General features: G+C 41.9%; 1 protein-coding gene across 1 annotated transcript in view; it reads left to right on the top strand.

Moving 5' to 3' along the window:
• The first annotated feature begins 1,687 nt into the window (after positions 1-1,687).
• The window catches only part of FAM135B (family with sequence similarity 135 member B), a 200,128-nt gene continuing 178,225 nt past the window's right edge, over positions 1,688-23,590 (top strand). The window contains exon 1 of the mRNA XM_032695734.1: positions 1,688-1,884. The gene's annotated coding sequence lies outside the window, so the exon portion shown is untranslated. The remainder of the gene's footprint in view (positions 1,885-23,590) is intronic.

Here is a 23,590-nt window from a genome sequence, read left to right on the forward strand (position 1 = left end):
TGGAGGTCTGACTATATGTGTTGGCTGGCACATTTTTCCTCCTCAGTTCGGCAGTTCCAGGTTCTCTCATAGTAATGAGATATATAGAAAATGCTTTTATATGAACCACATTATGACTGCAAATGAACATGGTGTTCTTCTAGAATATCTTGAGAGATGGTGCCACCAGCACGTCCCAGAATCGTAGAATTGCCTGTTTTAAAGAACACCTTGTTCCAAATTCCTTGCCATGGACAGGGACACCTTACACTAGAGCAGGTTGCTCCGAGCTCCATCCAACCTGGCCTTAAACACTTCCAGGGACAGGGCATACAGAGCATCTCCGGGCAACCTGTTCCAGTGCCTCACCACCCTCACAGTAAGAATTTCTTCCTAATATCAAATCCAAACGTACTCTCAGTTTGAAGCCATTCATCCTTGTCCTGTCATAACATGCTCTTGTAAAAAGTCCCTCTCCATCTTTCTTGTAGGCCCTCATCTCCTGTAACCATTTCTCCAGGTCTGATACTTAAATAGGAAAAACAGGAAAAAGCAGGAAGATGCACTCAGTGCATTTTCTTGGTGTCTCAAGCTCAGATTCCTATTGTCTGCAGCATCCAGGTTTCAAGCAGAGATCTGGCAGTAGGAAGCAAATCCCTTTTGAAAGTTTCCACCAGTGATTTTTCTTTTTTCAGTAGGTTTTAGACAGGGTTTCACAATGTCCTGCAAACAGTACTAGCTCCTGAAAGAACTGTCATGGTTTATGAGCGTTACGCAGCTTTGCACTAACATTTTTGGATGGAAGTGACATTTGATTGTTGTGACCTTACTGTGTCTTGTGATGTTTCTGTGCAAAATGAGAGCCTCATGACATGTATATTTGATACATAAATGGCAACTGAATGCCTTGATTTCACATGTCTCTCTCGGTTAATACTCCATGTTTTGATCCTGTGGCAGTCCATTCACCTGAGGTCTTTTTCCTTTCTTATTTTCAGATCACTAGGCAAAGGCAAAGTTCAGCTTGTTTGCTTCATGCATAAAAGATTAGTGTCCTGTGCTGTGTAAGTGTTCCTTTCTGCAAGGTTTTTTTCTCACTGTTTGGTGGTAAGAGGCAGTTCTCTCTCACACAAGGAACTCACTTTTAAGGGGATTTGTCTATGCAAAAAACCTTTTACACAAGAAGACAGTAAACTTCCACTTTTAAGTCCCATTTTAAAGGCAGAAGGTTGTCCTTTAGCTAAAAAGAGAAAAAGTTTAACATTGCATCACAACACGAACTTTGAAAATTATTCCCCTCCTCAGCTTTGCTGTTTTGTTCAGTCCCTTATAAAAATTCAAGAACACCCTGTAAAAGGAAACTTTGCCCTCCTGGAAGCTGGTGTTTGACCTTTGCAGGGCAGTGAGCTCTTGACCGACAAGTGCAGAATGCAAACATTTTGGATGCATAGCTCCAAATTTTCCCGGAGCTCCAAAAGCATGCCAAGGAGTGACCTTTATCCTCCCAGCTGTCACTGTCCCTGTGGAGGGGGGCTTTGGGGTGGCATCCCCGTGCCTGTACATCCAGGGCTGCTTGGCAGGGATGGGTTCGAGCAGATCTGGGTGCTGGGGCAGCTGTTGCTCTGAGCGGTGCCGCCGCCGAGTTGGGTAACCATGGCAACAGCATCACCGCCAGCATCCTCCTCCTCCTCACTCGGCTCTCCTCCTCCTCGGCATCATCAGGAGCAGCAGCAGCAGCAGCAGCCCTGGCAGGAGCCAGAGCCCGGCAGCCGAGGCTGCAGCCAGCTGCTGCCATCCCCTACCCGCACCAGCACCCGGTCACAGCCCCGGCCCCACTGCTCCCGGGGGGAATAGGGCAGAGGGACCTGAGGGAGCTGCACTGCAGAGGGATCCCAGACAACCCAGGTAAGAGCTGCGGGGCTGCTCACAAACTCCCCGAGATCGATGTGCTGTGTGCCTGGCGTGTGTTTGCGTGCGAGTGTTGGCTGCGAGTTTTCCGGCTCACTCCTTCCAACAGCAGTGTGATGACAATTCCAGGCAAGCATGTTTTCTGGCTCATCTTTCCCATCTCTGCCATACTGTCCCTATCCCTCTCCTCCACCCAGATACATAAGGAATAATAAATAATATTCTTAAAGGTTGGTAGAAAATGGGATGATGGGGGAGCCCAATGTGATCAGAGTGGGGAATGGCTGCGCTTCCAAAATAAAAGTGGGCAGCAGCAGCAGAGCAAAGGTTGACACGATAATTAATAACCCCTAAAGAAAAAAAAATATGCGACAATGCACTTCTGTCTCTGCCCACTCTACAAATAAATCTCATTCAGCAGAGAGCTGTAAAGAGGAGAGGTGTGTGAATAGTCAAGACTAGAAACCTCACTGTAGTCCACAACTGTCAGATTTACCTTAAGTGCTTTAAAATCAGAAAAAAAAAAAGGCAGTAACAATGCAATCATACCTGAGAATGTGTGTATATATATAATTGTAAAAATATTGCTCTTAAACCTTTACAACTTCTAAGAAGTCAAGAAAAAAAATTGTCTTAGAGATGTGGGTCTGATGGCCAGACAGTCAAAGATGCTGACTTTGTCTGTTGTGAGAAAGCATGTACTGTGTACATTTCCTACCGGAAGAATAGTTCTAACTCAACGGCACATGAGGACAGTCCTTGTAATTTCATAAACAGGAGAGATACAAATCTGTGGAGTGTCCTTGTGCAGGCAAATAGATGTGGATGAGTGCGTTTGTCTGAGGATCATGAAGGGGGAGAGGATAAGAAGTAAGTTTAAGCCAAGCGGTAAGTGTTTGCTGTGTAATGACTGCAGAGAGCTCTTTCCACTTCCACGGAACTATTTTTTATTTGTTTATTTGTTTGTTTTTGTCAGCAGTAAGGAGAAAGACATCTGCTGCTGCTGCTGTCTATCTCCTTCTCTAAACCCCCCTGTTCTACCTTCTGGTGTTCCTTGTCCTCCCCGAATCATTTTTGTCTGTGTGGCTGGGAATGCTGCTGGCTTTACTGATAATAAGTATTTTAATAAAAGACTTTTGAGCCCGTCCCAGGATATGATACAGTTTTAATTCTGTTTCCTAATTATAATGTGGGGACAGTCTAGGTATGACCCAGTACAAGTATTGGTATACTTGTGTGTGTGTATATATATATAATATATATGTATACACACATATATACTTGTACATACATTGAAGGCTAAGAGGCACCTGTCGTTCATGTTCAACCTGATTTGAGAATCAGAGTGTTTTTTGGTCCCAGTCCTCTGTTTTGCTACATGTCTGCAGATCCTCCTAAAATCAGCAGGAGACAGAGTATAATTTAAGTTTATAGGTATAGAATGGAAGGCAGAATTGGGCCCACCTTTTCTCTATGTTTATAAAAACCCTCCTCCTGCAAGGTACAGAACAAGGAATTTGGGTAGTCAGGACCTCATGCCCAGTTCTTATGCAGAAATGTTGTAAAAATTACCTGGGAACTATGTTCCATCCCAAAGGAAATTGATAGGATGAGGGATAGAAAAAAGAAAATATAAGCAAGTATTTGGAATCAGTGCTTTGATTTGCAAAACAATTTCCTTGGGAACTTGACCTTCTCATCACAACAGGTCTTCTCTATAAGGGGCTCTTTGATCCATGTTAATAACAGTGCTCACAGACATCAAGTTTAACTGAAGAGGATGATTTTGGATACTTATATTAATTAAACTAAGGAACTGTAGGGCTACAGTCCTTAAGGACAAGTCTGGGCACATTAGATCATGTATTTCTGTATAAGATTTGGTGTTTGCTTCAAATCTGGGGACTATTTAAATCTTGAAACTTCTTTGTAGTGACAGAGAAGGAATAACAGTACCTGTAAAAATGTCTGTAAAAAGAGCATAAACCTGATCATGCTGCTGACACTGGGAGACCAGTAACAGAGCCAAAACCCTGTTTATACGTGTTGCAGAGATGTAAAGTGCATAATCCAGGGGCAGTTCAGCGAGGCGCAGAGCAGCGATCCTCTCATCAGCACAAGCAGATGATTGAAGGTCAAAGGCCTTTGAGTATTACACATTAACACCCTGCAAGTATTCCTACACAGTCCTGCTTTGCTCCTAGATGTGGGCAGGTGATTATGGAGAAGCCAGAACTCATACATGGACTTTTGATTACTATGGGGCTGCCAAACTACTGTTAGAAATGACTCTGGGAAAGGTAGGGAAGGTTGAGGTTTTCATGAGAACTGCTTGGCCATAAAAACCCTCTGTGGAGGACTGTTCATGGAAATTCAGAGGCTGATATCAGTGGAAACAGCAAGGAACCCCCTCAGATAACCAGTTCTTAATGCTCAGTGCCTCCCACCCCTGCAGCCCTTTCCCTTGTTTAAACTGGAAAGCTTAGGAGTGATTTTTTCACTTTGCCTTATGGCTTTTTCTATTCGATTATATTAGTTTAGTAATGGAAGGGAACATGGTCTTTCTTTTGCTTTGGGCATGGCTGTTAAGAGCTGCTCTCTCGATGCCCACTTATTGTTCACTAGCACTCTTCTAAGGAAAAATATTCTACCTCATGATATAACTGAGCATCTTTTAAAATCTCTCTCCTTATTTTCATTAGTCACCCACTGTGGCTCTTGGAACTCAGAACAAATGAAGACTTATACCATAGTTGCTGTTCTAAAGTCAGTATTTGCCAATAGGTTGAGGTTGAGGCAGGAATTTGGGAAATGGAAATGCTGCAGACAAGGTTTTTTGTGGTTTGGTTTGTTTTTGTTTTTGTTTTTGTTTTTGATTTTTTTTGTGTGGGTTTGGTGTTTGTTTGGGGTTTGTGTTTGTTTGGGTTTTTTGTTTGTTTGGGGTTTTTTGTGTGTGTGGTTTTTTTCTTTTTCTTTTTTTAAATAAGGAAGCTGCTATTTTCCAGATCCTGCTCTGTAGTAACCCGAGGCAAGAGGTGATTTGAAAATGAATGTTGTACCTTGCCTTTTGTTTAACAATGCTATTCATTTTATTTTGAGCCTATGTGTAAACTGCTATTTATTACTCTATCCAGTAATCACCCTCTTGCAATATTATGCTTTTTCCTTTTACACTGTATGGTGATTGACTAGATTCACTGCTTAATGAGACAGACAGTTAACCACAGAAAAGAAAAGTTTTTCCACCACCCAGGGGAAGGGTAAAATCTTTATGTTAGAGAGTGGACACTCTCTGTCTGTTTGGTGCCCTTAAAAATATGTAGCAAGTCCATAGACTTTTTGCCAATTTTCATCTTCTTAAGGAGTCAGACTGGTCTTGGCAGGTTCTCCTAAAGTCTAAATCATACCCAGGATCATGCAATGTGAACCTTTCTGTGCACTGAGCAGTTACCCTCATGAGAATTTGGAAAGGTTATAATTCCTCCCTAGTCTATTGGTTCAGGGTAGTGTAAGCTTTTGGTCTCTTCGTTCTGCAGTCCCTGGGGTCCATCAGCTCTTGGACTGAAACCTTCTCCCCCAGTTGGTGAGTCAGATTCTGTCTGTGCTTCCCACAGTAGAGTACTGTGTGAAGTGTGTCCACAAGCACGAGTAGTGCAGGTGTCTCACTTTATGTGCATTTCTTCTGCTCTCCCCTGTACCCAGTTTCCTTCCTTGCACACTGGCAGTGCCTGACAGGCTGCAAGAAACTCAGGACCTGTGATGTAGCATGACCTCTGCAAACACTGCTCTGGGATATAATGGGCTGAAATTACCCAAGCCGTTGTGGCTGCTGGGCTGATCCCAGTCCTTCTTCAGAAGGTCAGCACAGTGACATGCCTGATCTCGACTTGTTGGGAGAGTCAGTGAGAGGCTGGCTTCTTCCAGATCTTCCAAATCCAAGAAGATATGATTTTGTTCTCTCCCTAATCTCATTATTAGTGCCTGCAATACTAAGGACTCTGTTGTTCAGCAGCTTTATTTCTTCCCTGTTTCACTGCAGCAGACAGAGCATCCAAATGAAGTCTAAAAGGGAGAATGATTTTCTTTTCTACACTTAGATGCTGCTGACATCCATGTGCAGTCCCGAGTCAAAAGAGAATACCTTGGAGGGGGGTGGGTGGTCTCTCTGGTCCTGCTACAAATTTGCCAGAAATTTCATTGCATTTTTGCCTTTCTCTTGGGTTCAGATGTGCCTTGGTATGTTTGCTGTGTGTCTGGAGCCCCCACACCTCAGCCCTGGGTATGTTTCAGTACCAAGATTATCTTGAGTGGACACAGAAAGACCCACAAAATTTACTTCCCTTATTGCACATGAGGCACTGTAGTTAGATGCAATATCTTCACATGCTCTTCATGCCTGTTGTGTTTTCTCTTGTTTAGGATCATGGAAGTAAGACAAATTAAGCAGTAGTTTGAACTTTTCCTGGTCTATATACTTACCAAATTCTTGCTTTTGTAGTAGTATATTGGCATATATATTTTGTACAGGTATATCTAGAAGTTATATTTATCATAATTTCTTTTTTTTGTTTTTAGCTATATAGTGTTGCCATGGATAGGTAAGACCTTATACATACCATTGGAATTTAGAGGTGAAATTGCAGATAGGAAGTAACAGTCTTGTACTGATAATGCATGGCAGTGGTGTGACAATAAATTAGTTTGTCTTATTTGCGTGGAAATTTCAACCTCTGACCTCTGATCACAGTGTAGCTTTTAAGAATTCACAAAATGCAGCACAATGATGAATGGGATTTTCTTAATGTAACTTGGCTTGGTAGGGACTACCTGTGATTTTAAGACACTGATGCCACCATTTAGCAACCTGGGGAGCACTAGGCTTTTTCTTGGTCCAGCTAGTTGGGAAAAAACATCTCTCCTGTTGTATTACAGGATGTGGGTGACTGGGATGGAATCTGGATCTGCCAGCATCTTCTAATGTAATTTTGTTTTCTCTCAAGTTACTAACATTGCATTTATTTCTGAGGCTGGCAAGCACTGTCCTATTACTTTTTTATGGCCCAAAAGAACATGAGTATTACTTGGAGGATGCAGCTTGAGTGAAATGCTTGTATCTCTATCAGTTTGTCAACCCATACTGTGAAAACCACTGTGGCAGCAGGAAAAGCAGTCCTGTTTTCTGAGAATGATTTCTTAAAGGACAAAGCAAAAGGACTAGCATTTCCATCCACTGAATCCCAGACAAGTGGAGTGTTTCAGTATGAAAATTTCCATCTCTATTAAATTATCTTGTTCTTCTCACTCATAGCCTCTTATTCTTCTCAGTGGCTTTGACTTGACCTAATTGTGAGCAGATGATGCCTGTAGATGGTGTAACCTCATGTTCTAGCTAAATAGGGCCCTGGCTTGTGAGTGTCCATTTTGAGATGTCTGCATGAAACAATTGATTTTTTTTTTTTCATAAAAAGTCTTCCATTTGTTTTAGAGGTGGTGGGGAAGCATGGGGCAACACACACTTGTGGAATATCATGTCCCTTTGTATGCTGCTTTTCTAGATTTGTGTGAGCTATTCTGGATTTGTGTGGTTTCTGCAGAGAACTGAGACTCAGCTACAGGTTCTGAGCACATGATGCAGGCTTGCAAGCTGCCAATACCTGTAGCAGCTGCTCACCCGTTGTGTGATTGAGTACCTGAGTTCAGCAGGTACTGCCTTACATCTGCATAGCTCTTCTGCTCTATTAGGGCCCAACTATCCCACGTCACAAAACACCAAGATCTCTGTGGGACAAGGCAGATGGATTTCATTAGAGCTGAGCAGCATCTGCTGCTGCAAGTGACTCCTCTAACAGGCGCTTACAGAGTTGACTGCACTGCATAAACCTATTCTACACCACGCAGCAGCACAGCCCTATTTATTTTCTTTTACTGCCTGTCTTGGCTTAAAAACCCAGCTGAAAACTTCTCTTTTCTGTCCTTGCCTCATTGTTTTCCCTCTGTTCTCCCCGTCTTTGCAGCTGTGTTTAGGCTGAGCAGTGTGAGGGTGCAGTTTGCCAGGGTAGATATTAGAGGAAATAAAGTGGCATTGTGTGATGTTCTAGAGTGCTTTGCTCTGCAGCCACTCAGCCCTTTCACCGCTGGAGGCTATGGAATGCTTACCACTGACCTCAGGATCAGCAGGAGTCATCCCCATGCACAAAAGTCTTTTCAGAAGGAAAGACAATGCACAAGGCTGAAAAGAGACTGTTGTTTGAGGAAGGTGTGGAAGCCTGAACCTCATCGGTCGAAAAGCTTTTGTTGGCTGCCATGGATGGATCAAAGTCATGCTACTGTTTTACCCTGGGATGCCACAGCCACCTGAGCATTCTTTTTCTTTGCTTGGGGAACCAAGCAGCAAATTCAGGGGCATTGAGAGACAGAAGAGTGACAAGTCAGAGAGACATTATTTCAGCAAGGCTACTCTTTTTGGAGAGAAGTCAATATCTGAGGGTTGGCCCTAAATGGAAATGAATAATAATTCTAGAAGGTTACATGAAAAGCCCTTAGATATGTTCTTTCTTTTATGGTGGGGAAGGAAGGAATAGATTTTGGATTGCATAAATTCTTTTGGATTGCTTCAATTCTTTTGTCTGAAGAAGGAAGAAAGATTGTTGAGGGAAAAAAAATACAATGAAAAACTAGTGAGGAATGATCAGTCGGCTCTTGTTAATTTTTAGTTACACTGTAAATTAGGCCTTGTTTTCTTTAGGTGACTTGCGTTGGTTGTGGGTGACATTAGTGCTTTATTAAACTTGCCGTGCTGAGAAGCTCATGGTTATAGTGTAGCTAATAATAATACCCTAATCGAGAAACTGAAGGTGGGATAAGTCGGCACCAGAAATTGGAATGCAGAAATAGTCGCTGCGAGTTGAACTAAAAATACACAACAGCATAACCCTCTTGTCTAGAGCAGCACATGCTGAACACACGTTGGGCACTGGCAGTGAGGGGAATGGCTTTCCTTTGTTTTTGGCAGCAGCTGGATCAGCAGTGCTCTGTGATGATCTGTGTATGTGACGGCCTAACACCACCTGAGATGTGCGAGGCCCCTCATAGCAAGCTAATGAGTATCCTTGGCAAGTTAATCATTATCCAGAATCATAAACAGACTATATAGGGTGAAACAGACCATGTCAGATGACTTGGGAAGCCAGTTGGTCCCAGGGTGGGACTTTGTGATCTTGGAATCACCTGACGACATGGAAGTGACCTGCAGCAGGGACTGAGATGTAACCATGGCTACTCTGTTCCTCTGCTCCCTGCTCCTGCTTGGGGATAAACAGCAGATGTCAAGATTGCTGCTGAATTATGAGCCTTGGAGTTGTCTCTGCAGAAGGGTTGTTTGTGCTCGGAAAGATTTATCTAATTTTTTTTCTGCAGCCTCCCATGGTTTACCCAGTCTCTCAACTTGGGTTTTACAAGGGTGATATTTGGTTTAGTGTGTGCATGTTTTTCTGCTAAGAGCTTTGTAGTCTCCATGACAATAAGATAAGAGTGGCCCAGATGTAGTGGTGATAGGGGATCCTGAAATAGGTTAGTTAGATGAAATTAGGACACATGTAATGCCAGAATCAGCAGTGCAACATGGGTATCTGCTGCACTGTCAGATGGTAGATCAAGGGTGAGGAACGCCTTGTAGATGAATCACAGAATCATAGAATCATTTAGGTTGGAAAAGACCTTCAAGATCATCAAGTCCAACAACTAACCCAGCACTGCCAAGATGAAGAAAAGTGCTCAGTGAAAAGAGGGAGTTAATTGATGGTGTTGGGCACAAGTGATGAGATATTGTCTCCAGATAAAGGACACAAACACAACATAGTGCTGAAAGAGTGAAGACAAGAAGCAGGGCCTGAATGCTCTAATTCAAAATTCCTGCATTGTGTGTAATGAAACCCAGCTGTTGTGGGACTTCTTTCTGTGTCTGAATACAGAGAGACCTGTGGCTGAGATAGGAATGGACAAGGATCTGGCTATAGCTACTTTGGTCACCACATCTGCAGACGTACAGGAGGAATACAAGTGATTACATCAGTGCTCCTGCCTTGCTTCCCTTCCCAAAGTCAGGTGCCTGCTAACTGTACAAGCACAGGTGCTTCCCTCAAAGCAGAAAGTATCAGTATATTGTATGAAGAAATGTCAGTTAACAGAAATGGATTTATAAGATTCAGTCTAGAGGTAAGTCCTTTCCTCAATGCACCTGAGCTTTTGTTGTGACTGTTTTCCTTTTTTGCTGTATTACAGCCAGGAGATCCAAGCACATCGATCTCCTTTGTGTCTCGTCTGAGACTCTTCAGGGTTGTGGGGATCAGCTGGAGACAGACCAGGCAAAGCACAGAGGTTATTTCTCTTGGGATAGGTGCTTCTCGTGTGGGCTTCTCTGGGCTGAGGTTACTCTGAATAAAGGGACCACCAGGAATGACAAGCTTGCTTGCCTGTTCTTCTTAGCCAATCAGATTCTTTCTGAAACTGCTATTGTTCTTCCTCTTTGATGAAGTGAACAGTAAAAAGCCATTTTTGTTTATAGGATAGTTTCATAGGATAATTCCCATTGGTAGGAAGTCTATTCCAATTACCTGCTGAAATCAGGGGCACCTGTGGGGTCAGACCAACTTTCTGAAGGTTTTATGTAGTCCAGCTTTTTACCCATCTATAACAAAAAGTTAGTGGCCTCTGAGATCTTCTGAATTGTCAGGACTAGGGTCAGCAGGGGCTTTAGGGGAGATTGTTTTGAGAGAGAGAGGAGAGATCTGACAGCATGTGCAAAGACCACATGTCTATAAGGACCTTTGACCATGGAGACATCCAGAGGAAATTGGCAGAGACTCTGAGAAAAGAGTGGTGTACAGAGCATGACAGAGGTGAAAATGAACTTATCAAAAGCCTCCTTGGGCTGTCAAGGACAGGTTTATTCCTCGGCATAAATGGCTTCCTCTGGGGACTTGTGGAATATGCGTTGCCAGGGGGAAAGTACTGACATTTATAGTGAAATGGGTCTGGCTTGCCCTGTGTCTGTACATGGTAGATGACTGTTCTGGGAGATAATGCCTCAGGTCAGTGATTTAATTATATCTGGTTTGGAGACCTTTCACCATACCTGAGATAACTCAAGGCTTACAGGATGGCGTTTGGAAGAATCATCTGTTCAGCAGCAATAATCACCAATTACTAAGAAAAGATCACCTTACTTAGTCATTTCCCGCTGCTCCCATCTTCCCACCAAAAGCTCTGTTTATAAAAGCTTTGCTTTCAGGACCAGTGCCACTGATAATCAGAAACCTCACATCATAAGAACATTTAAAAAAAGCGTTTGAGGACCAATTATATAAATGTTTCCTCTTTTGTAAAACAGCTTGGGACTTGTAAACATACTGAGTCCACATCTCTCTAAATAATTCATCATGATGAATTATTTAGTTGTGTAAGCTGTGTTTTAAGTAAGGAAATATTTTTCCTAATATGAAGGAAATTAAGGTATTTCAGATAATTTTGAAAAAAGTAGCTGCTGTTTCACTCTTTTGCTTCTGTTTGTGTTGCAATTGATTTTTGTCATGAGTGTGTTCTTCAGGAGTGGCTGATACTGGGTTTGTAGTGAAGGTGACTTCCTCAACACCAAAAATCACAAAACGTTTCAGCAGAATAAGGCTTATCAGAAGACAAGGAGTCCACTTCCTGCTGTAGATATGCAAAGGGCGCATTTTAGAATTTAGAATTTTAAATATTTTTTTATTTTCCAGATGAAGTTGTAGATTGCAACTTCAATCCACTAAATAAAGGTGAATGCTGTTACTGATGGAGTCTTTTGTATAGTGCTTTTGAATCTTATTTGTGAGGTTAATTTGAATTTTGTTCCCTTTATATAAATATATATTTTTGAAAAATTCTGTTGCATTTCCTTTTCTCTCTCCTTTCTTCTCCCTCAACAACAGATGATTTTGAAGACAGCATGAATGAAACAAAATGTTGGCATGGTCTAGCTGAATTTTCTGACAAGATAAACATTAAGTTAAATGTGAGACATATGCCTTAGTGTGTGACTGTAATTTTATAGGTTCTTTTATATGTTATGGTTGGCAGTAGAATCCCTGTAGCCTATTCTTGCTAGAAAGAACAGCATTTCTTAGTTTTAAGACAGAAATTATCCAAAATTGGTATATACCACTGGCTCTACAGTGTGAGTGGTGAAGTGAATCTTGGTTCTAAGTAGTTTCCATTCCAATACATTTTATAAAAGAAGATGATCATTCCGCCACAGTGCATTTTGGGATGGGTATGATGGTGTCATCAGAAGTCCTCTTTTCTTCCTTTATCCCATCTTTGGTGTAACACTGCCTGGAGGTGATGCAGCTCCATTTGCTCCCAGTGTGGAGTGCAGACTTGTATTGGGTGAGAGAGTTTCTTCTGATGGTTGCACAGGTACAAAACTGGAAGGATATTGGCTCCAACTCATCCTGTGAGACATTAGTTTGTGCAGCCAGACCATCAGGGGATGAATGCCATGCCCCTTCCTGGCCCCCTCAACTTTGAGGACCACTCACAGCATCTGGGAGTCCTTTGAACTGCAGTGAAATCTGCTCATCCCACCACACCTTTTTACACAAGGATCTCCATGCAGAAATTCCATTGATAATTCATCTATGGGAATGTGCAGGCCCATGAGTGTTTGCATTTTATCTGATATTCTGGTCAGGAGAAGAACTTATTTTTCTTTATTTTAGTGAGAGGGGAGTCAGCTTCATCCAAAGTAGCTGCCAGCTTTCTTTTGGTGGATAGAGCAGAGAAATAGCTATTTCTAAAGCACTACACAGATAACTTTTTTAAAATACCTGCTTTAGGACAGAAGGGTCATGCTCAGATTTTGTCTTCACTGTCTAAACCCTCAACAAATAGTTGAGGAACAGCCATCTACACTGTAGATGTCTGTCATTTTACCAAGTGTATCCAAAGTTATTTACTGTCAAAATATGGAACAGAAGATAGATATCCTGAGCTTTATCCCTGTTCTCCAGAAATCCTTGCTACTTTTCTTTAGGATTCCTTAGATGCGTGGCATAGTGGTGTTTTTTGCAGGAGGGATCATACACAGGCCTCCTGCCTTTGCTAGTCATGTTTCCAGACTCTTCTGGCAAGATCACCTTTCACATTCCTCTGTGTGATGCCCCACTTTGGACCCCTGACTGGTTACTGGACTAGCACAGGGAAAGAATGGTGAAGAGACCCTAGCATTTGGTTCACATTATGCATACTAAATGATTTTGGCTCTAAGATATAGTCAGTGGATAAAATGGCACATTTGGCAAAAATATAGCCTGTTTGGAAAAGGCATTTGAGCTTTGAAGATGCAAAACCCGTGAGCCAGTTTGGATAACAGAGGCACTATAACTTCCTTAGCTTGGTGCCCAGCTGCAGCAGGGCATCACTGGGATCCACAGCCGTTGGGTGCTTTAGCCCAAGCAGAGCAGCATCCTTTCCTTGCCCCTGAGATTGCTGGTTCAGAGACAGCATACACACACCTCTGCAGTGGTTCAGAGATGCAGTACCCTTTGTTTGGAAGGAGTAATTCAGTGCTTTGTGTGGGTGCATTTGTGGAACATACAGCTTCTCTTAAAGAAGTAGACATGTTTCTGGTATTTGCAAATGTTATGGCTGCACATTAAGAGAAAATAAAAAGACATTTTGGTGGAGGAAATTTTCATTATTCACCAGCAATTCCTTGCAGACAAGTTTTTAATTGGGAATATCTTATTTGTACCTTAATAGCTTATTCTGTGTGGGGAAAGTACAGGAGTTGGAAGCTGATTTCCAAAAGGATGTAGTATGTCTTGTACATAGCAAATCAACAACCTTATAAAAAGAATTATACTTTAAGGCCTAGTTCCTACAACTGCTATTAAAGTGACAATAAGCCATGCTGAGGATGCAAGGATATAAAGTTCTTGGAAAGTGTCTAAAGGAGGACCACGAAGATGGTGAAGGGTCTAGAGAGGAAGTCATAGGAGGAGCGGCTGAGGTCACTTGGCTTGTTCAGCCTGGAGAAGAGGAGACTGAGGGGAGACCTCATTCCAGTTACAACCTCCTCGAGAGGGGAAGAGGAGGGGCAGGCACTGATCTCTGCTCTGTGGTGACCAGTGACAGGACCTGAGGGAATGGCCTGAAGTTGTGTCAGGGGAGGTTTAGGTTGGATATTATGTAAATGTTTTTCACCCAGAGGGTGTTTGGGCACTGAACAGGCTTACCAGGGGAGTGGTCACAGCACCAAGCCTGACAGAGTTCAAGAAGTGCTTGGCTAATTCTCTGTGCTGGTTTTGGCTGGGGCTGAGTTAACTGTGTTTTGGATTTGTGCTGAACACAGGGTTGATAATATAGAGACTTTTTTGTTATTGCTAAGCAGGGCTTATACTGAACCAAGGCCTTTTCTGCTTTTTGTATTGCCATGCTGGCAAGGAAGTTAGGGGTGCATGGGAGGCTAGGGGGAAACACAGCCGGGACAGATGACCCAAATTGACCAAAGGGATATTCCAGACTATATGACAGTATGACATATGACATGTGCTCCATATATAAAGCTGGGAGGAAGAAGGAGAAAGGTGAGGACATTTGATGTCCCACATTGCCAGTGATGGTATTTGTCTGCCCAAGTCACCATTATATGTGATGGAGCCCTGCTCTCCTAGAGATGGCTTAACACCTGCCTGCCCATGGGAAGTGGTGAATTGAGTGAGCGGCTGCGTGGGGGCTTGGCTGCTGGCTGGGGTTAAACCATGACACATTCTCAGGCACAAGGTGTGTGATTCTTAGGGGTGTCCTGTGCAGGACAATTGGACTGGATAATCCTTGTGGGTCTCTTTCAACTCAGGATATTCTACGATTCTATGGTTGGTTCTATGAGGCTTAAACATCACTGTGTCCATCAGGACTCCTCTGGACTTTGCCTTTTGTTACTTTGGAGATTAAATTCCAGTGTGGCTGCAGATTTACCCTGGCTCATGCACTGTCTTTCTGAGTCTGGTTGAAGTCAAGGAGAGCAGTCACCTAAAACCTGAGGTGTTTAGAATTAAGAATTAGATTGAAAAATCTAGTCAGTAAACTAAGCTCCTGACCCATGGCTGTTGTCACTCATCCCACACACAAAGCTGTCACCCTGGATGATGTGTGTAAGATGCAGTCAATGTGTTCTCTCCACCGCTGTGCAATGTAGTACCTGGTCTTGCACAGTTGCTGTTCACTTGATTTCTGTGGTGCTCTGGTAGGATCAGTTATAGAATCCTAGAACTGTTTCAGTGGGAATGGACCTTAAAGCTCATGTTGTTCCAATCCCTCTGACATGGGAAGGGACACTTTCCACTAGACCAGGTTTCTCAGGATCTGCAGGTCAAGAGGGTGGGTTATCACCAGGATCCTAAAAATCCTTTAAGCATTTTTTTCTCTCCAGTCTGTAGCACTGAAACTGTTGAGACTGAATACAAATTCTTCGCTTTTAAGAGGAATATTTGTCCCGTTTTGTTTATGAATCTTTGTCAAGTCTCAGCAAATCTACTGTAAGCCCCAAATCAGTGTTGAATAAATCCTTCTTTTTCCAGATCATTGATTTAATGATCAAAAAAGTAATAAAGATGGTAGAAAATGCAGAATTATTACACTTAGGCGAGACTTGTGGCAACTTTATAAAGCTGTATGAAAGAAGATGAAATTCTCTGTTGATGAATACAGGGTAATCTACAATGGAAAGAATTAACTCAAATGATTCATAAACCTTACTAGCTTAAAAATAAATTCTCACCATCTGAGAGAAGATTCTTCAGAAAACATTTCTATGTGTATGGTTTTCTCAGGAAATAAAATTCTCTGTGAGTAAATAGAAGATTTGGTGCATAAGAACTGGGAAAAAGATTATTTATTAATAGAAGAATTAATCATGCTTTCTTATTTTTCCAACTGTGAAATATTTGGGAATTAAAATATGTTTTCACTTAAATTAACATCAACCTGTGGGAAGTATTGATCTAGATTTTTTTTAAGGAAAAATCTGGAAATTAGGGGATCCTATTTTAAAGTTCAGTTTGTTTAGTTTTGAAATGCCTTTTTTAATGCCGAATTGCAATTGTTTTAGAGAAAGAAGCTATTTAAACTAAAAAAAAAATCTTAAATGAAAAGTGTTGATTCAGTGAGACACAGTGTTTCTGATCCATCAAAATATTTTTATTTCTGTCAAAAAATTTTGTGGGAAATATAGGGATTTCATTTTGAGTCTGAACACAAACACCCACCCACTCACAGTCAGAAAATTTCTTGCTATAGGTCCCATGGGTGTGTTCTCAAAACATTGCAATGTCTTACCAACAGCGTGGCATCTCCTAAACTCGTGCATTTTAATTTGGTCATTGTCTCCTACGGGTCCGTTTCACATGTAGGAGGCTTCCAAAGCAGGTGACCAGAATTCATACTGATGTCTGTGCTCTGGATTTGAGTAAAATGGATATCTTATTTCAACTGAGAATCAAGGAAATCTCTTAGCTGAAAGGTGAGGTACTTATGTTCTCAGCTCCTATGAAGTTAACGGAAAAAAGTTCCCATTGGATGGGAAAGGTTTTCACTCCTGGTTTTGATATAACAAAGTGGTCCATATGCCAAGCTCTGTACAGTAGTGCCCTGCAGAGCTAACTGCTGAGTACTAGAATAATAGAAGGTGAAATAATTTACAATAGTCTCTATTACTTTCCAAAATATAGGCGATAGTATTCTGTGAAAGTCAAAGGCATTACGTTACATGTAGATTAAAAAACACTTTAAAGCCTTGAAGCTTGCAAAAAACAAACCAAAGTGAACTAAACCAAAACAATCCCCCCCCCCAAAAAAAACAAACTAACAAGAAAGAAAAAGATGCAAATTGAAAGAAAGAAAATGGGAAAGGGGAGAATTTTTATAACCAATGAAAAAAATTCCTATTACAGGATGAGAGGATGAGTTAAAATCTCCTAGGTGTTGACACAGAGGCTGAGAAAATAGAAGGATTCCCATCAGGTTCATTTTTTGCATTAAGCAATATCTGAGGGAAATTATGACCAAATCTACTCACTGGGAAGTACATTTTTTAACTTTTTGTTATCACAGAATAGCCTAGATTGGAAGAGATATCAAAAGTTCATTCAGCCCAACATTTTGTGGGAAAGGGAGCCGAGATGAGATCATCTAGCAACCTGTCCAGTCACATCTAGAAAACCTCCAGAGATGGGGACGCTAGCATGACCCTGAGGATGTTGTTCCAGTGAATGATTGTTCTCACTGTGAAAACTGTTTTTCTTACACAGACGTGAAACCTCTTCTGGGGTAAATTGAACCCATTGTCCTTTGCCTTCTCCATGTGGCTTGTTGTGAAGAGACAGTCTGAGTCTGTCCTCTTTGTAGTCCCCCTTTAATACAGTGATGAGATACCCCCCTGAGCCTTCTCCCTTCCAGGGAGAGGAGACCTTCAGTCAGAAGAGATGTCCTTCCATCATTCCTCAGAGGTCAGGTCATGACACCCCTTCGGACCTTCTCCAGGCTGTGTCTTTCTTGAACTGTGGGGACCAGAACTGGACACAACACTCCCACTGAGCCTGACAAGCACTGAGTAGAGAAGATCACATCTCTGTCTCTGATGGTCAAGTGCCTGCAGATGCAGCCCAGGATCCAATTTACCTTTGTTGTTGCAGGAGGGCACTTCTGACTCCTGTGTAGCTGGTTGTCCACCAGGACCCCCAGGTCCTTTTAAGCAAGGCTGTCCCCAGACATACAGGCCTGTGCTGGGCCCTTTGGTTATGTCATCCCAGGGGTAGGACCCTGCACTTGCCTTTGTTAAACTTCATACAGCTGCTGTTGCCCACAGTTCCCCAGAGTTCCAGCCTGTCTAGGTCTCTCTGTAAGATGTGTCTCCCATCTGATGTGTTCACCTCAACACCATCTTGGAGTCATCCAGGTCGTTTATGAAGGTGATGAACAGTGTGAGGCCCAGTATCAATCCCTGGGGGACCTCACTTGTCACAAGCTACCAGCCTCGATAGAAACCATTGATCCCCACCCTCTGAGTGCAGCCTTTTAGCCAATTTCCTACCCATCTTGCAGCCTTCCCATCCAGTCAAAACTTACCAGCTTGTTTCATAGATGCAGTTTGTCTAATTTTTCATTTCAGGATATTTTTACTTTTCATTGAAACCTCTGTCGTTGGTATTGGTATTGCATATCTGTATGCTGTATTTGTCTCCAGTATTCTTAAGTGAAAAGCGTCTCCAGTATTCTGAAGTGAAAAGCATCTCCAGCATCTGTTTCTTGGGTCATAAACCTTTATCCATATGTAGAGTTCTTTCTAGTTTGTTTTTTTTTTTTTCCTTTCCATACTGAAATTGTTAGGTCATAGTGCACATAACACTATGCTTTAGTATATAGAACGCTATCTGTATTCTGTTTTGCTTTTTAAATGTCACAGTGCCTTCCTTGCTAAAAGCATTCAGAAAGCCTGGGTTTGGTGCTGCATACTGTGTTATGCAAGATTAAAAAAAAAAAAAGAAAGAAAGAAAACCCAACCTGTTAATTAACTTTCTCAGGAATTTTTTTTTTTTTTTGGTAAAAATGAAAGTTCCGTTTGTTCAATGTGTAGAAAATTAGAATGTTGAACTCTATACCGAAAATGGAGGGGAGGAAATGCAAAGGCATGCTGGGGCTCAGTATATACAGAGAAAAATAAGATGCTTTTGACAACACTGCAAACATTTTTTCTCTTCCATGTGCATGGTAAAATTGTCCTATAATAAATCGATTATTGGAAATCTCTTTTTCAGGGCTCAAAGGAGACTCATCTGTTTTACCACAGTAAATTAAAACATTCAGTGTCTCTCTCAAGAAAACACCCCATTGTGCCATACTAGAATTTAATATTTTCCATCATTGTGTAGCTGTGATTGTAAAGGGAGTTGTTAAAAACCACAGCGTTCATTATGGCATGTTTAGAGCAGGAAGGATAGAGGTAGCAAAGCTCCAAAAGGCATTTTTTTTTCTTTTTATCTTTTACCTTAGAAACTGCTTCACATCTTGTCCCCTCTCTTTTCCCTCTTTGCCAGCATATTCCATGGCATCCCGTAGGTCACATGTAAAATGGATCCAGAGTTATGTAAAATATCCCTCATTAAAATGGACTTCTCTTACTGCTTGAGCCAGTTCTTATTCCCACATTCCCATGAACAGATTGCTGCAGAAACAAGGGAAATCCTCTCCAAGCCACTCTCCTGCAACTCTGTTTGTCATTACTGCTTCATGCTAATCTGCTCAGGCATAATTCCTGAGCAGAACAAGTCCTGATTTCAGAGGTGCTTCAGCAGATTTGTCTTGCCCATCTCCAATTTCCTGGACATGTGCTGACCATGGCCTCTAGCTGACTTCCACTCATCTCCTCTATCCTTACTTCTGCTATCCCTGCATGAGAACCTGACACATTTCTGTTTCAACTCAGTGCCAAGCCCAGCAAATGACCCTACTGACTGCCAGGTCATGACTGCCAGGTGTTTGCTTTTCCTTTTGTCCTTCTCCCCGTTACCGAAGACACAAAGCTGTGATAACCTGTGTCTGGTTTTGGCGCCTCCCATTCCTTCAAAATTAAATGGCCTTCTCCCCTTTTGTCCAGTTGGGGAAGGGTGATCTTGAGGTGGGTCTATCCCTGTTCTTCGTCTCATAGGAGATGCTCAGTTCCTTCCCTCTATTGGTTGATGTCTCTGTAAGCTTGTTCAGCTCTGAATGTTGAACAGGTCTGAAGTGATGAAGAAACAAATATCATACCTTTACTGAAATCTGTACCCCATACACCTTAGGTGTGCTTGAGATCACTGTATTTTTTAGTAAAAGAAGCTGGATTATCCGTGTTCGTCCTTTCATTTACTGGCTTCCCTCTCCATACCTTTATTACCTTTCCTTCTAACCTATAACCAATCTGTGTTTCTCCCACTGTGGTCCCTTCCAACCCTTCCCATCCTGTGATTCTTTGGTTCTGTACTGGGGAGGGGGTCAGTTTTGCCATGCAGGATCACGTTCTTATCTCTGCTGCCAGCTATCTTCTGAAAAGACCCCATCCTCTTCTAACCCAGAGAAAGATGTGAGAGAAAATGGCAACATTTAAAATTGTTCCTCTCTAAATGGTCACAACTAATTATGAAGCCTACAGCTACTGTGAGATGAGCTAATAAATGCCTTGAACAGGTCTCTAAAGTCTGTACTGGAAGGGGATGAGTCATAGATGCACCAACTGACTGCAAATGAGTGGGTGGGAGGGGAAGGGGCCTTGTGCTTTGTACTGGCAAGGTAGGAACAAAGAGCTATCCACAGGTCTGGGAAATGATCAGCGGTGAGTTTGGACTGACAGCTCTGCAGCAGTAAGATAGAGGCAACAGAGTGTTTGCCAAAGTAAAGCCTGGGCTTTTAAGTTAATCACACATTTAAAGTATTCTGTCTGAATGAAGGAAGTCGGAGATCAGCAGAGGATTGGTCAGGCTGTGAGATGCCATGTAGGATTTAGTCTCTGCTCCTTGGTCTGACTGCTGGTATGTAGCTCCTTAACACCAGCATTAGGAATAGGAATGCACTGTGATTTGAGTCAAATCAGAAAACAAATTCAAGTTTCAGTGTTTAAGATCAATGTCGTGGGATATAGGTAGATAGTGATAGGCCAAGAGAGAACAGTTTGAAACTAAAAGAAGAGATATTAGATGTTAGGAAAAAATTCTTTCCTCTCCTTCCCCAAACTGAGCACTCCTGGCTGCCTCAGCTGCTCCTCATCAGACTTGTGCTCCAGATCCTTCCCCAGCTCTGCTGCCCTTCTCTGAACACAATCCAGCACCATGACGTCCTTCTTGTCATGAGGGGACCAAAACTGAACACAGGATTTGAGGTGTGGCCTCACCAGTGCTGAGTACAGGGGGACAATCCCTGCCCTGGTCTTGCTGGCCACACTGTTGCTGATACAAGCAAGTCAGTTCTGCTTATTTTGGAAAACTCATCCAGCCTAGGCCAGCTATGGCATCTTCTACTCTCTCTGAGGAATAAATGCAGGAGATAACTAATCTGGACCCATCTTGTTTGGGTTTTTGAAATGTCCTATGACCTTTTGAGGTGTGCATATCAACTTGCTGCTTTGAGCATGTCATAGGATAGACAAAGAGAGATACGGTTTTGCAGGTGGATAGACAGGAGTGGATAGAGTGCCATGACTAAGATTTAACATGGGGCCAAGGAAGAATTTGATGTTGGGAAAACAGGAAACCATGGACAACTCATGCCAGAAGAATTAAGACAGTATGAGAATGGGGTCTCCTTGTAGTATGAAAAAACAATCCACACTGGCTGATCTAGTTAAAAACTCAACATTCTAGAGAGGTTAAGACAATTCAGTCAGACACATCATCAATAACTGACTATTTGCAGCTAAAATTAGACCTGGAATTGGCATTTCGTATCTTAATTAAAACAAAGCTATCTTTATCAATGAGCTATGACAACTTTGAGCAGACATTTCCTCATGAATGTTAATCCCTCAGTCTCTTTTGATTAGCAGATGGGATTACATTAAAATTGATCCTCCTTCCGAGGTCCATTTGTGAGCTCTGTCTCAGTATTGAATTACATGGCTGGCCCCGTGCCAGGCACAGGTCTCCATTGGGACAATGAAATCACAGCCGCAGTGATACTCATTTCTGTTTTACAGTATGCCATTTATTTATTACAAAAGGCTCAGGAGACTTTATGCCTTCATGAGATATTATTTAGGCTTCAGATCTCTGTCAAACCTTATTGTTCTCTTCAGTTCGCTTTGCAAAAAACTGGCTTTTGAAGATAGGAGGGGAAAGGGTAAGGAAGAAAAACAATGTCATATTTAAAATCTAGTTCTAGTGAGATTTTCCCAGTTGTACAGGCTGCTCTGAGGGAATTGTTGAGTTTCAAGCTGGGACAAAGCGTCATCAGAGGAACTCAGAGAAACAGGCATCAATTTGGAAACGTGTGGATCTCGTTAAAAGATGGGTCCCTCTGGCTCATAATTGAGTTTCCAACAGCCAAACCCTGAAAATCTGTTCCTAAATTGTGCTGACCTGTTGCAATTGTTCTCTGAGGGCCCCTGTGAAGCTGGTGGGAGTCAATGACATGATCCTTACTGAATTCAAGAGCAGGGAAGAACTCTAGTGTCTTTGTTTTCTGTTTCAATGTTCTTTCTTAGTAATTGAGAGTAATTAAAGCTATGAACAATTCTCCCCAGGGAAACTGAAAAAAAAAACTTCACAAAAAACAACAGAGAAGAGCTGTTGACAGTCTGAAAAGTGTAAGAGCTGGACAGCTTTCCGTTAACTCCCTCCCACCTTTTCCATCTGCAGCTCCTGTCATCAGTCAGCAAGCCAGCCAGGAGACAGCGATAGCTAAATGGTGTGTGTTCCCCTAAGGTTCCAGATTACATCTTCCCTTTCCTTCCCTTTCCTCTCTGATATCTTTTAATAGGCAGCTTTTATGAAGGGTACTGTGTTCCTTGACTTGTACCGTTGTGATCTGAAAGGTATCTTCCAACATCTGACTGGTTCACTTGGGAGTTACATGAGCATCTTGTGAGAGTGTGAACCGATGCCTTAACTGAGCTGCTAAGCATCATTCTGAGCCTGCCAAGGCTCAAGTGTGAGGTGGAAACATATATATATATATAATTTAGGCAGAAAATATAAAACATTATGGGATTCCATACACAGTTGTAAACAATATTCTGTTTCACTTTGCTTATGTGATTTGGCATTTCTCACAAACTACTGCTCTGTAATAGCACTGAGAAGGATGCTGTGCTTGAGTGGAAGTAATGTGGGATGCGAGTGATTGATGTTGCTTGAAATGAGGAATATAAGAGACTCCAGATAGCAGACCAATTATGTAGCTCGTTTATTTTCCAAGGAAAGTCTCATTACTACGATTGGTGTCGAATGGAGAAGAGGAATCAGTTACTCACTGTCTTGGATCTGCTTATTTTTAGATCTGCAGGTTTGTCTTCAAATGCCTTGAGATGTGGTGGTAAGAGTTTCAGAGGAAGAGAGATGGACACAGAATGTGCTTCTGTTTTGTGAAAGTGAATCTATGGGGAAGAGTCGCCTTGAATTCAGTTTCATTTACTTTTTTTTTTTTTAAATTGTGATAGCCATATCCAGGGTTTAGGTTATCATCTTTTATTGCACTTAAGCCAATATTTCACCGGCAACCTCTCCAAGTTTTCCTAGTACATTAAGTGCTACACAGCATTGTGTGCTTCTCAGAACTACAAAAAATTGAGAGATGAGGCGTAGGTGCTAGAAGTTTATTTTTTTACTGTGGTCTTTCCACTCAGGAAAAAGCAGCCTTAATTGGACTGGTTAAGAACTGCTAACAACCTTTATCAAGTGAAGTTGATGATGATAATTCTATCTTGGAACTACAACATGAACATGAACATATGTAGCTTTAAAATGGTCTACTGTCTTTCTAGTGCACTGAGACAAGAAACTTCCAGAGTAAATCTGAAAAAGAAACATGAGATACTTCCAGTCGTATAAGACAGATTAAAAAAAAACCCACTGATTGTTTTCTATACTTAAGGTGTCTTCATAAAGCTGTGGGGAACATTCATAACATTCTTCTTCTTTTA

Source organism: Chiroxiphia lanceolata, chromosome 1, assembly GCF_009829145.1.
Source record: "Chiroxiphia lanceolata isolate bChiLan1 chromosome 1, bChiLan1.pri, whole genome shotgun sequence".
Classification (NCBI taxonomy): domain Eukaryota; kingdom Metazoa; phylum Chordata; class Aves; order Passeriformes; family Pipridae; genus Chiroxiphia; species Chiroxiphia lanceolata.